Consider the following 14903-nt stretch of genomic DNA (forward strand, 5'->3'; position numbering starts at 1 on the left):
AGAATGGATTTACCAGAGTTAAAAGCATGAACTCTAAACAGATAGCCTGGGTTTCAATCCCAGTGGCACCACATTCTATGTCCCTTTAAATAAGTTACATAAGCTTTTTTGACTGAATTTTACTTTTCTCCTCTGTAAAATGAGGCAGGGGGCAGGTAAGTAGTTTTCTCCTTTATAGACTTGTCATGAGCAGTAAATCAACCACATACAGCACAGAATCTGACACCAAGTAATTACTAAGTAAATGTAAGCTATTATGCTAATGAGAGAGCACAGACTATAAGAAAATAAAAATAACCTGTCATCCCACCATCCAGATAATTATTTCTTTAATATTTTATATTTGGTAAATTTGATACATTTTTTTCAACATGAATTTAAAATGTTCAACAGTCTCATGTGTTTACTAAAAGGATTACTTACACATGGTTGCAAACACAAACCTTATCTTTGGGAAGAGCAATAAAGGTCTATAGAAGATTCTGGACTCAGTTTCTACCTACATAATGCCATAACAGTGGGAAGGCAATTGTGGATAGCCAGTTGCCTCCATATTATCAAGAAACATGAGCAATTCGTTAATACTCATTGTGCTATGCTGTGCTTAGTCACTCAGTGGTGGCCGACTCTTCACCACCCCATGGATTGTAGCCTTCCAGGCTCCTCCGTCCATGGGGATTCTCCAGACAAGAATACTGGAGTGGGTTGCCATGCCTTCCTCCAGCGGATCTTCCCAACCCAGGGATCGAACCCAGGCTCCCGCATTGCAGGTGGATTCTTTACCATCTGAGCCACCAGGGAAGCCGTAATACTCATTACTCCTAATCAAAGCATTATTTGTCCATATTATGTCTGTGAGCAAATAGGTAACTGTGATTTGAACTCTTCAATTCATACCATACTGTAGTGTGAAGGGAGGCTGAGGGTCACGTCTCATCTCCACATTGCATAGATGGGGGAGCTGGGGTGCAGAAAGAAAACAAAACATAAACAAAGCTACAAGTTTCCATCTCCAAGTTACCCCTGAATGTGTCCACCACTCAGGTTCCCCTGTCACACTACGAGGTTAGATTAGCCCTCTGATATCCTTTCCAGTTAAAAAATGCCATGAATCTGTGGTCCCTGACATCTGGCCACCAAACGTCTGTGAGATAAATGTTTCTGACTCCTCTGTGAGCCAGTTGTTTTCTTTTACCTAGACACTGAAATACTGGCTCCTTGCCTCACAAAGGTGCATAAAGATGGGAATAAGGAGGTCAGCAGCCCCTCCAAGGGTCTCTTCGGGGTCTTTTAGGCAACAGTCAGATTAATCACCTCAGAAGTTTGGCTTAGCACTCTGGATTTAGCTTCTGATGAAGCCCGGGTCCCTCAGCCTCCTCTGAACCTTCCACATAAAACACTGATATGTCCCAACTTCATCTGGACAGCAGCGGCCTGACAATGGAAAAACAGCTGACTAGAAGTGACTTTCCAGAAACCTAACAAAGGCATTAAGACAGGGTCCATGTCTGTTTTGTCTGTCTAAAGCAGTGCCTGGCACTTATCAGAAATGTGATAAAAAATTTTAAGTTGATTAGAAATTGTATCCAGCACCAAGGAAGTACAGTTTCTCAGATACTAGGCTCTTGGCCTGTCAAGTACTTTCTAAGATCTGACTTTTTAGTAGAGGCAGCTTGACACAGCAGTGAAGAACACAGGCTTCAGAAATGCACGAGAGTGTTTACATCCCAGTTACTTAGCTCAGAGTATGCATTTCATCTGTCTGTGCCTCTGTTTCCTCATCTACAATATAGAGACCAAGAAGCTACTTCAAGGGACCTTGTGAAGATGAAACTAGATAATACATATAAAGTATTCATAATACAGCATGGAATATAGTCAGCATCAATAAATGCTTGCTCTCTCATTATTATTATTAGGGCTAATTTAATCATTATACCTAGAGAACGGCGTGGCAACCCACTTCAGTATTCTTGCCTGGAGAATCCCATGGACAAAGAGGAACCTGATGGGCTACAAGTCCACAGGGTCGCAAACAGTTGGAATGACTGAAGCAACTTAGCACGCATACATGCACACAATCATTGTACCAACTCTGTGAAGGAGGTATTTCTAATACCCAGATTTTGGCTGAAGAAACTGAGATTCAAAGAGTTTAAGTGAGGCAGTGATTCCTCTAGAACTTGTTAGTGACCAGAAGACCTATGAATTAAACCCAGAAGTGAACAGCTCAAGGGAATTAATAATGCTGATATGTGGTTCAGACAGTGGACACTGGAGGCGGGAAGCCAAGTCTGAATCTTGGCTTCATCATTTTCAGTTACGTGTCTTTGAGCACTTACTAAGAATAATACATCCTGTATCCCAGGGATGTTGCCAGACTTAAATGAGATAATGCTTATTATTCGTTAGCCCAGGGACCTGCACTCAGCAGGAGCCCCTTAAATGTTCTTTCATTTTTTTCGTTATGATCAGCAATGGCCTTAGTCAACTCCACTTCCTCCAAAAGCCCACCCACACTTTAGAGTCCTCTATGACTCTGTCTTCCTGACTTCCCTGAAAACACACTTGCTTGTGTAGTCTCGGTCCTGTGTCATCCTTCCTTCAAATTATCTCAGCTACAGTCTCTGACATCTCTTGATCTCTCCCACCACATTGCCACAGTCCCAGTTTGGGTACCATCTTTCCTTCTCTGGATGCTGAAGCACCCTCCTTGGTTTTCTCCGTCCTCCTTGTCTTGATCACCTCCAGCCTGTTCTTCACCCTGTACCTGCAGTAGTATTGAATATTTCTCATGTGCACGAATGTCACTTGACTCCCTAAGTCCTTCAGTGGGCTCCACTGTTCTCAGAACACTTCCAACCTCACTCATTGTTTTTCTTCACGTCCCGCATGCTCTGTATCCCCTCACCTCCAGCATGCCGCACATGCTGTCCTCTTTGCCAAAAATGTTGTTCACCTTCTTTTTCCCTGGTGCACCCCTACTTATCATTCAGATTTCCCCCTGATTTTACTTTTCTCAGGAAGCCTTCCCTAACCCTGAACTCTCAGCTTGATGGCCCTTCTCAGAGGTCCTGGATGTGTGTGTGTGCTCAGTCACTCAGTCGTGTCAGACTCTTTGAGACCCCATGGACTGTAGCCCACCAGGCTCCTCTGTCCATGGGATTCTCCAGGCAAGAATATTGGAATGGGTTACCATTTCCTCCTCCAGGGATTCTTCCCGGCTCAGGGATGGAACTCGCATCTCCTATTTCTCCTGCGTTGGCAGGCAGCTTCTTTACCACTGAGCCAGCGGGGAAGCCTGTTTTATTTCATAGCACTTCCCAAATGCTTTATAATTTTCTTGCTCCTTGCATGTTTCCTCTACTAGATCATAACCTCTGTGGAGACAGGGCCATGTATACTATGTCTGCTACCTTTACAAGTTATATAAACAGCCCTAATGCCCAGCACAGGGCCTGGCACATAGTGGTACTGAACAAATGTTATTGACTAAATGGATACATGAAATTGGTAAAGTCCAATAAGACAGAGGAGGCTAAGAAAATTCATCCTAGTGGCAAGAGTGAGGTTTCTCATTACTAGTTCAATACCCTGTCAGTCAAATTGGTAGATGGGATTCCTTCAAACTTAAATAATTTATCGCAGAATAAAGGTGCCATTTTTCAATGTGCCAGTAGCAGTGGCTGCCTAAAGACCCAGACTGGACTAAATGGCATCAACAGTTATATTTTGAAACTGTGAAAAAATGCATGAATATTGTTTAATAGGATTTATAGGTCTATGTGAGAATGAGGCGAGGACTGAGACCTAAAGTCCAGTTAGAGCTCAGTTCTCCTTACTTCTAATCAACATACTACTTACCCACATTATGCTGCCTGATGTGCAATTAATGAGACCATACCCCAGACCTGCTCTCTGAAACCATGTTGCTATAAAGCAGGGATTCTCATGCAGGGGTGGGTTTGGGAGGAGGGGTTGCCCTTCATGGGGATATTCAGCAGTATCTGAAAACAATTTTTTTTTTTAATTGTCACAACAATCAAAAAGGTGGGGAAGGCTCAATACTGGCATCTAGTAGGTAGGGGGTGCTACTAAACCTACAACGCACAGCATAGACCTCCTCCCCCATCCTTCAGGCCCTGCACCCCCAACCTCTCTGCCACCACCAGCAAAGAATTATCCAGCCCCAAATGACAATAGTGCTGAAGCTGAGGATCCCTGCTGGAAAGCAAAGCTTATAGACAGAAACAGAGAGGACCAGAAAAGTGTAAATCTCCACAGAGGCAGAGAGACTTGTGGGTGAACAGCCCATTTAAAGTCATGAAGTTTGAATTAAAATATAAAATACTCTGCAGGCCAAACAGAGCTCCTCACAGGCTGCATGTGCAATGAGGACTCTCAGGGGAAGTCTTGGCTGAATGAGCAAGTCTTGGTCCGTGCCTCAAGAGCAACAAATGGAACATTCTCTCCCCTGCTACCTCCTGAAAGATTTACTATTATGGCCTCTCAGAATCAAGGGAAAACTTGGATTAAAAGTGTTTTCCAGAGAAGGCATTAAGCCTGATCACTCAAATGCCTTTTCTTGTAAAGGGTGGCCTAAAGGTCAGAAAACTGTCTTACCCCCAGCTTCATGTGCCGGTTGCCTTAAAATCCTCTAACGTTCTTATCTGACCAAAGGGAAATAGGGCTGCTGAGTACTGGGGCGTGCAGCCAAAATGGACATTGTCGTCAGAGAAATCCTTATGAAATAGGTTGTTTTTATCTTAGCATATTATTGCTTTTCCTACTGTTCATGGTTTAATTAAAACCCAGAACTGTACAGGAGAAAAGCAGACAAGGCAATTCCTTTTGAGGAACTGGAAACACATCCTGGATTTACATTGGAATGCTTTCTTCTTACAAAGGCTTTAAGACATTACACAGACTGAATAACTGGTTTGTTCTTTATCCAGCTTGGATAAGGGAGGTTGAAGTCCCCTGTTTCCGAATGGAAGCCAGTGAGTGTACAGACCCAGCTTAGAAGCTGGAGTCTTTATAAATTTAAAGCATATTTTATAATTCCATTGATTTACAGTAAATAGGGGAAAGAGTGAATTTGAGTTGTGAATATATACTGAAATTTTTACTGTGATATTAGTATTTTCATGTTCATAAAGTAGCATTAAGAAATGTCTTACAATAGAATGACTAATAGAAGCACTCATTATTCCCCTCTACAATTCTTGAGGTTCCTTGTCTTCAAACTATTGCTCTAACTATTGCTGCCTATCAGAATGTTCTTACCACTCACATCTCTACAGATTCAGCTTCTCCCCGTCCTCTAAAGGCTATCTCAAATGCCACCACCTCTAGGAAGTCTTCTTGGAATCTGACTCCATGTCCCAATTAAGTATGAGAGTTTCCTGCTTTGCACTTTATCTGTTACTGTATTGTGGCCTTTCTGTAATTTTTAATATATTTGTATTTTTCATATCTTTATGCTCTGTGCCTTATTCGTCCCCCCCCACCACCACTTTGCCTGCCAGTGCAGGAGACATAAGAGACTTGGATTCAATCCCTGGATCAGGAAGATTCCCTGGAGAAGGAAATGGCTACCCACTCCAATATTCTTGCCTGGAAAATCCCACAGACAGCCTGGCAGGCACAGTCCAAGGGGTCGCAGAGTCCAACATGACTGATGCGGCTTAGCACGCACACACTCCTACAGTCTTTGGCACTGTGTCTTAGAAATAGTAAACCTTCAGTGCATATTGGCTCTCTGGGGTAAGTGATGGGTAGGTGCATGGATTTGGTTAGATTCCCCGACATGATCATGCTAGTCATTAGCAAACCCTTTCTTTTAAGTAGGTCAGAAGTAAACTTGAATAGCCCTGATCAAATGTTCACAAGTTCCAAATAAGTAGACCCAGAAATTTAGTCTCATTCTAGGTGTTCTGTCCTACATCTGACCACACAGGAGAGAATGTCAAGATCATAGAGTCCAGGTAGCAGCATGGCACCTACACAGCATGGGGTAGGAGTGAAAAATCCACACTGGAATCTTAACTCTTCTACCTGCTTGCACTTGGCAAGTTACTTAGCATCTCTGTGCAAATTTACTCGTGTGTAAACAGATAAAGACATTTACTATATTATAATTTTTAAGATTAAATGAGATCTTCTAGGTATAGTGGTTAGCAGAGTGGCTGAACCTAGTAAGAACTCAGATTTGGTGGTGTTGTAATTACGATTCTTATCCTCATCGATTAAAATCAAGTCATGTTTCTATGATTTAGAATTTATATACGGGCTTCCCTGGTGGCTCAGTGGTGAACAATCCTCCTGCAATGCAGGAGATGTGGGTTGGATCCCTGGGTCAGGAAGATCCCCTAGAGGAGGAGACGACACTCATGGCAATCCTCTCCAGTATTCTTGCCTGGGAAATCCCATGGACAGAGGAGCCTGGTGGGCTGCAGTCCATGAGATCACAGAAGAATTGGACACAACTGAGCGACTGAACAAACATGCATATGTGTGTACATATATATGTATATATATATAGAGAGAGAGAGAGAGTGAGCATATATTTATATATCTTTATTTCATGCACCTATCCATTAATGACCCCAGAAACAATGCCAAGGACTATGGTGGGCGGCGGGGTGGGGGGGCGGATGGATAAGGCACAAGGTGTAAAGTTGAGTAGGGAGGTAAGAAATAAACAAGCTGGCTACTTGCTCCAACGTCTCTTGATAAATTGGGAGAAGTTACTTGTCTTATTTTTGTAGGTACTGTAAGAATTAAAATAAAAAATTTAGTGGGAAATGTGTTTGGTTTTATTATGCTTTTCATTCTACAGTCTTTTCAATGAGAGCCAAAATCTTCTGTTCTAAGTGACTACATTTTGTCTCTTTCTTTGCTGCTTGCTAGCAGCTGCTCTAAATTGAGGCTGTCCTCCATCTCCGGAATCCTCTTTAGTCTTATCTGTCGTTGCCCACCTCTCACTTGCTTTAGTCACTTGCCAAGACAGCTGGCTCAGCAACCGATCCCAACTGCCAATCAGAAAAGTGGATCAGGTCTCCACTGACTTCTCAGCTAGGTCTGGGGGGGATGCCACAATGATGGAGAGAGCACACCCTGTATCCCCACCAAACTTATAGTAATGCAGTGAGTCAAACACTATATAATTTATTACTTTATTTTTTGGGTGCATATATTGTATTTTTATTTATTTTTTTAAATTGTCTTATAGTTGATTTTGTTTCTTTAATCAAACACTTCAATCATTAAATTAGAAAAACAAATTGCTCTGAAGGTAAATCAGAGGCTTCAGGGGAAGAAGAGAGGAACAAAACCCTTCTTGCTCAGCACCTTGTCTTTCAGTCTCAGCTGAAAATGTCACCTCCTCAGAGAAACCTTCCATGACCATTCAAGCAAATCAGCCACTCTACTGCATCCCCCAATTTATTTTACAGAGTCTACATTTTAAAAAATGAAGTATAATTGACAAATAACATTAGTTGTAGGTGTATGTTATAATGGTTATGTTCAGTTCAGTTGAGTTGCTCAGTTGTGTCCAACTCTTTGCGAGCCCATGGACTGCAGCATGCCAGGCTTCCCTGTCCATCACCAACTCCTGGAGTTTACTCAAACTCATGTCCATCGAGTCAGCGATGCCATCCAACCATCTCATCCTCTGTCGTCCCTTTCTCCATTCATCTTCAATCTTTCCCAGCATCAGGGTCTTTTCAAATGAGTCAGTTCTTCATAAAGAAAGTATTGGTGGCCAAAGTATTGGAGTTTCAGCTTCAGCATCAGTCCTTCCAATGAATATTCAGGACTGATTTTCTTTAGGATGGACTAGCTGGATCCCCTTGCAGTCCAAGGGACTTTCAAGAATACTTCCCTAACACCACAGTTCAAAAGCATCAGTTCTTTGGCGCTCAGCTTTCTTTGTAGTCCAACTCTCACATCCGTACATGACTTCTGGAAAAACCATAGCTTTGACCAGACAGACCTTTGTTGACAAAGTAATATCTCTGCTTTATAATATGCTGCCTAGGTTGGTCATAACTTTTCTTTCAAGAAGGAGCAATCTTTTAATTTCATGGCTGCAGTCACCATCTGTAGTGATTTTGGAGCCCAAAATAATAAAGTCTGACACTGTTTCCACTATCTCCCCATCTATTTCCCATGAGGTGATGGGACCAGAGGACATAATCTTAGTTTTCTTAATGTTGAGCTTTAAGCCAACTTTTTCACTCTCCTCTTTCACTTTCATCAAGAGGCTTCTTTAGTTCCTCTTCACTTTCTGCCATAAGGGTGGTGTCATCTGCATATCTGAGGTTATTGATATTTCTCCTGGCAATCTTGATTCCAGCTTTGTGCTTCTTCCAGCCGCGCTTTTTTTTTTATTCTATCCTCATAAATAAAGCAAGCCTTATATACAGCTTCATATTCCTCATATATTTTCAGTCTGTTGTTCAGTGTCTCTATACTGTTGCTTCCTGACCTGCATACAGGTTTCTCAAGTGGCAGGTCAGATGGTCTGGTATGCCCATCTCTTTCAGAATTTTCCATAGTTTATTGTGATCCACACAGTCAAAGGCTTTGGCATAGTCAATAAAGCAGAAATAGATGTTTTTCTGGGAACTCTCTTGCTTTTCTGATGATCCAGTGGATGTTGGCAATTTGATCTCTGGTTCCTCTGCCTTTCTTAAAATCAGCTTGAACATCTGAAAATTCACAGTTCACGTACTGTTGAAGCCTGGCTTGGAGAATTTTGAGCATTACTTTATTAGCGTGTGAGATGTGTGCAATTGTGCAGTAGTCTGAGCATTCTTTGGCATTGCCTTTTTTGGGATTGGAATGAAAACTGACCTTTTCCAGTCCTGTGGCCACTGCTGCATTTTCCAAATTTGCTGGCATATTGAGTTCAGCACTTTCACAGCATCATCTTTTAGGATTTGAAATAGCTCAACTGGAATTCCATCACCTCCACTAGCTTTGTTTGTAGTGATGCTTCCTAAGGCCCTCTCAACTTCACATTCCAAGATGTCTGGCTCTAGGTGAGTGAGCACACCATTGTGATTATCTGGGTCATGAAGATCTTTTTTGTATAGTTCTTCTGTGTATTCTTGCCACCTCTTCTTAACATCTTCTGCTTCTGTTAGGTCCCTACCATTTCTGTCCTTTATTGAGCCCATCTTTGCATGAAATATTCCCTTGGTATCTCTAATTTTCTTGAAGAGATCTCTAGTCTTTCCCATTCTGTTGTTTGCTTCTATTTGTTTGCATTGATCGCTGAGGAAGGCTTTCTTATCTCTCCTTGCTATTCTTTGGAACTCTGCTCTCTTAGTTACTTTCAAATATGCAATAGTCTCATTAACTATAGTCACCATACTTTGCATCTTTATGACTTACTTATTTTTTAACTAGAAGTTCGCGCTTTTGATTTCTTTCAACTCATTTGCTTTTGCCTCCCCCTCCCCCACACCCCTGCCACTGGCAACCACCCAGTCTATTCTCTGTATCTTTGAGCTTGGGGTAGGGATTTTTTGCTGGTGTTTTTTAGATTCCACATATAAGTGAGACCATGGTCCTTGTCTTTTTCTTTCTGACTTAGTTCACTTAGCATAAAGCTATCAAGTACCATGTAAGTAGTCATAAATGGTAAGATATCCTTCTTTTTAGGGATGAATAATATTCCACTGAGTGTGTGTGTATGTGTGTATATATGGTGTGTGTGAGTGTGTTTACAAAACACATCTTCTTTATCCATTCATCTACCAATGGACACTTAGGTTGTTCCCACATCTTTGCTGTTGTAAATAGTGCTGCAGTCAACTTGGGGGTACATGTGTCTTTTTGAGTTAGTGGTTTCATTTTCTTTGGATAAATACCTAGAAGTGGAATTGCTGGATCACTATTCTTTTCGCCATCTGAAATAACCTTGTTGATCTAATGTTTACTTGTTTATTGTCTCTCTCCTTCTTCTAAAATATAAACTCAATGAGCTAAACCTTAATACATTATTCACTGCTGCATCTCCAACATTTAGAGGTGTGCCTAGAATTTAATAGCTGCTAAAAATATTACCTTCTATCAGTGGATGAATGAACTAACCAAAAAGAGTTTCCTGTTCCTTGCAGATCCAAACGCACCAGGTTATAAAATTCAGGCACTGACTGGAGAGAGTGGGGAGGATGATGGCAGTTATGTTAGAATTCCCCGTGTTTGGTTCAACTCAGTTCAGTCCTGCACGTATTTATTGAATTCCTATTATGGGCCAGGCAGTGAACTTCACACTCAGGATTCAGCAAAGAAAAGTCAAAGTCTTACCCTTCTCTCACTTAGAGCCTGGCAAGGGAGATAGACACTTCATAGCAATTATAGAAGTAATTGAATAGCTTTTACTTTGGACCAGGTAGAATTCTAAGCACTTTCATGAGTTACCTCATTTAATCCTCACCATAACCCTTTATGTTAGGAGCAATAATGATACCCAAAGAAGAGAGCAGGTATCTTTATCTGTCTACTGACTTCTTAGCACCATGTACAGTGTTTGGCATATATAGATGCTGGACAAATAGGATCAGTAATATATGCATGTTTTTAAAGGGGAGGATGGTATTTGAGAGCAAGTAGCAGATGGATTTGACCCTGTCTGAGGCATTAAGAAACCACTCTCTGATGTGATATTTAAGGACTTGATGAATGAATAGGAATTTGCTCTGCTTTGACTCAAGAGTAAAAACCTGGGCGAACTTAGCCTGACTGATCTTAAATAAGTTAATTTCGTCTCTTAACTACCCCCACCCAGAATTTAATTTTCTTAGTAAAATGAAAGACCATGATGACGCAACTTTCCCAAAGGAGGTTGTAAAAATATGCTAAAAGAGACTGATCAGAGTAGCTTTCCCATAGAAGTTGGGCTTCAGTGAGAGAAGGCAACAGAACTGGCACTGATGGGAATAGGTTGCTTAGAGACCCCCAGGTCCACTGACCCCAAGGCAAGAGTTCTAGTTGGGACTTTGCAGGACAAAGTTGCTTGTTGAGCTCCCATGAGTTCAGTTTAAAGAAAGCTTGGAACAGCCTGATCCATAGTGAAGCACTCATCAGTCTCCCAACTAATTACTTTTGTTTTTTTTTTTTTTTTTTGGCCATTTGATGTCGGAACCTGGCATTTGGAAGTCTTCTGGGGCATTTGTTGTCCCTGGGCCAGACTCCAGGCCCTTCTGGCATGGCACCTAAAATGGGTCACCTTTATCTTTCCCTCCTCCTGGCTTCTCGTTTCCCTTTCTCTCTGGTTGTGGGCGCTCCCTGCAGGCACCCCTGCCACTGCCGTGGAGCCTCCCTTCACCATAGAAAGATTCCATTCTCTCCTGGCAGCTGCGCTCTGATCTGTGATGACATGAGGCACATCAGAGTCCAGTTGCACTTTTGGAAAAAATGACTGCCCTTTATTTTCTGGGTTTCCAGTAAGATCATTTTCTTTTAATGGGAACCTTTCATAAATAATACCTAATGCAAATTATGGATCTCTTTATTATATGGGCAAATACCATATTATCATCATTCCTCATACTGGGTACTGACGACACACTTGGACAAAATATCAGAGATGGAAGCCAGTCTGTCCTTTGCCAGTGGGCTAGACACTCAGAATGTAAAGGTGAACATGGTAGGTTGACCAAAACTGCCTGGCACTGGGTGGCCTTGGATGACCCTGAATAACCCTGCGTGGCTCTAGGTGACTCTGGGTGGCACTGGGTGATCTTGAGTGATGCGAGATGGCCCTGCGAGATTCTGGGTGAGCTTGAGTGGCCTGGGTGATCCTGAATGACCTTGAAGAAAAGCATGGATCTTTAACGTCAATCTTTTGAGAGGTCCATAATCCCAAAGAAACGTTTTAGAACTTCTACCTGCTGTCGCCTGTATAATGATATGATAGTTTATTAGTTCTTTTTTCTGGAAAACATACTCCATTAGAGCAAGGATGATATCTTATATCCTGTATCCCCATCACTCAGTCTGATGGCTGATATAAAGTCAAGTAGAACTAATTGTTGGGCAAAAGTGACATGACAAATAATTTATGAGAATGGTGTTTGAAAAACTTGCCCTGTTACCCTGACCCTTCAAGTCAAAGCATGAAATGAAATACCTTACTCCAGAGGTTCTCAAATTTTAAGTAAGAATCACATGGATTGCAAAAATACTCAGATTCCTTGTCTATCCCCAGAGAGTCTGAATCAATAGCTTGAGAGCTATTGTGATCTTTACAAGATCATCAAGTGATTGTGATACAGAAACACTGGATCTCCTGGTTTGGTGGTGCATGGGGAGCAAGGTCTGTTTGTCTTTGGATAAATTATTATATCCTCTCAGCCCGTTTTTTCTTCCATAAAATGGAGTTGTTCAGAGAATCAAGGAGAGAAAGACGCAAAAGCACAGAGTAGTTGGAATAGTGCAGTGCACACCACCCACCTGGGAACCACTCATCCGAGGAGATTGCAAATCCGGTTTCCCTGTTCCTTGCCCATTCTCAGATGGGTAGGTAGGGTCCGTAGGCCTGGCACTAAATCAGTCATTTTAAACTGGGACTGGAGAAGGCATTTATAATTGAGGTTGTGAGGTACTGACTGGTTGGGAGTGCCTTGTTTGTGTCCAGTTAATGTTCATTTCTTTATTTAGTTCTTTGAGGATAATTATGGGCAGCACCATCAGTGAGTATTTTTTCACCTAGGAAGTACTTATTGAAGGCCTACCAGTGACTCCGAAGGTATTTACTAAATGCCTACTGTGCATATCTAAGACTGAAATACGCAAAGTTGAAGCATGTCTCTTCATGCATGCCATAATCTCCAGCTTTATGATGGACTCAAATTCGCTTCATTTGTGGAGGGAACTCCACAAAAATTATAAAATATCTTTCAGAAGCTTTCCCCCATATATGTGGATTCATTCACTCATTCATTAGCTTATTCATTCAACTAATACTGATTGAGTACCTGCTTCATTCAGGCAATGGGTGAGGCACTACCAGTACAAAGATGAATTAGATGTTGATATCTCCCTTGAGAAGTTTACAGTTTCATTGTTTAGATAAGATAGGTAAGTAAATGCCATAAGATACTGTGATTAAGGGCTGATATTGTTGTTATAGACAATAGCAATTAAACTTATGAAGCACTTACAAAATTCTAGGCCCTGTGTTTAACCCTTCATATGAGCCGCCCTATTTAGTCCTCACGCTATCATGTAACATTCTGTTATTATTCTGTTACTATCCTCATTAACTCTGTAATGAGACTTGCTGTTGCCATTGTTCTTCAGTGGCTCAGTCATGTCTGACTCCTTGTGACTCCATGGACAGTCATTTTAAATTGGGACTGGAGAAGACAGTTATAATTGAGGCTATAATGAACAAGGTACATCACATGTTTATTATCTCCTTTCATTCAAGAAAGTGGGAGGAAAACTGTGTTGTTCCCATTTTATAGATGTAGAAACTAAGGTTAACAAGTATTAAAGCTGTGTTTATGTCTTCCCAGCCAGTAAGTGAATGCACTGGGATTCAAACTCAGGTCAGGTTCCCTGTCCCTCACTATCTCCCACAGTTTTCTCAAACTCATGTCCATTGAGTCAGTGATGCCATCCCACCATCTCATCCTCTGTCACCCCCTTCTCCTCCTGCCCTTAATCTTTCCCAGCATCAGGGTCCATTCCAACGAGTCAGCTCTTCACATTGGGTGGCCAAAGTATTGGAGCTTCAGCTTCAGCATCAGTCCTTCCAATGAATATTCAGGGTTGATTTCCCTCAAGATTGACTGGTTGGATCTCCTTGCTGTCCAAGAGACTCTCAAGAGTCTTAGAGATGTTAAGTATGTTGCCAAAGATCACACAGTAAGTCAATATAAAAGACTGGCTTAAACCCAAGTGGTGTAATGGCAGCACCACTCTCTTAACCACACCCACTCGTTCATTACTCTGAAGGTTTTTGTGGCCATGGAGCTCAGAGAAGGCTGACGAGAACAGTAAGAACAGCCTTGGCAGTGACAATTGAACAAGGTGCATCACATGCTTATTATCTCCTTTCATTCAAGAAAGTGGGAGGAAAACCTTGTTGTTCCCATTCTATAGATGCAGAAACTAAGGTTAACAAGTATTAAAGCTGTGTTTATATCTTCCCAGCCAATAAGTGAATGCACTGGGATTCAAACTCAGGTCAGGTTGGTCCCAAAGCCATCTTCCATTTGACTCATTACTGATCAGGGATTAGATGTTCTGTATCTCCCAGGAAAATGCCTCCGGATTTGCTTATCTGTTGGAGGTTTGAGATTATCCACACAACTAATCCAGACCATTTAGGCATTGTCTAGACACCACCTGATTTGGGATGACCCAACCTTGCCAGGTCTCTAGGTCTAAGGAAGTGACTGATAACATGATTATCAAAGGGTTAATGTTCTGTCCCCAGCAGTAGTTTGTCATCTTGTTGCAGTGGTCCAGAAATCAGGGGGAGAGCATGTTGGTGGAAGAGTGAACTTACATCCTGGCCTGCACTGACTCTATAATTACTTACAGCTCTAAGTCTTTGCTCTTGTGGGCAGACCAGCACATTTCTCCAATGCTAAATTAAGTATTTTCATGCAGAGGAGAGCCCATAAAGGCTCAAAAATTATCCTATCAGATTTCAAGGCAAACTTTTATATTAAATCTTATTTTTAAAATGTTCACTCAGGGGAATACTGGTTTTCCTTTATGGGCCGTTTAAATCATTACCTGTGCCTCTGAATTCAGCACAGAAAATATTCACCTGTTTCTCTTTATCATACTCAATAGTGTATTTGACAGAATTTATAAATCCCAAACTGATGATGTCTTATGCTTACCTTTCAGTGGTAAGATTTCCAAAA

At 41.6% G+C, this 14903-nt stretch overlaps 1 protein-coding gene across 1 annotated transcript in view; it reads left to right on the top strand.

The window, feature by feature from the left end:
• The window catches only part of PPP2R2B (protein phosphatase 2 regulatory subunit Bbeta), a 514293-nt gene that overhangs the window by 17232 nt on the left and 482158 nt on the right, over positions 1-14903 (top strand). The window lies entirely within an intron of this gene.

The sequence above is a fragment of the Cervus canadensis genome, chromosome 4 (genome assembly GCF_019320065.1).
Source record: "Cervus canadensis isolate Bull #8, Minnesota chromosome 4, ASM1932006v1, whole genome shotgun sequence".
Taxonomy (NCBI): domain Eukaryota; kingdom Metazoa; phylum Chordata; class Mammalia; order Artiodactyla; family Cervidae; genus Cervus; species Cervus canadensis.